The following is a 330-nucleotide window of genomic DNA, read 5'->3' as shown; positions in this document are numbered from 1 at the left end:
ACTGTGGATACCAGTCCTACGCTGATCCCAATCTCCAAGTACTTAAAAGACGTTGACGTCAAGGCATATCTTCGCCCTAAAATACGGACTGTACAACGAGATTGCGATACACTGTAAAAACATAAAGAATTTACGCGTAAAAAACGGTACGGTAAAAAACGGTAAAGAAACGGTAAAGAACGGTAAAGAAACGGTAAAAAACGGTACGGTAAAAAAACGGTAAAGAACGGTACCGTAAACGGTAACGTAAACGGTATGAAACGGTAAAAACGGTAAAGAACGGTAATTATTTCAATGGTACAGTCCATAAGTATTCATGTAAGATCTCGC

The sequence above is a fragment of the Odontomachus brunneus genome, unplaced genomic scaffold (assembly GCF_010583005.1).
Source record: "Odontomachus brunneus isolate Ranch 3 - 2012 unplaced genomic scaffold, Obru_v1 Obru_scaffold_507, whole genome shotgun sequence".
In the NCBI taxonomy this organism is placed as follows: domain Eukaryota; kingdom Metazoa; phylum Arthropoda; class Insecta; order Hymenoptera; family Formicidae; genus Odontomachus; species Odontomachus brunneus.
Note: the sequence above shows the minus strand (reverse complement) of the source record.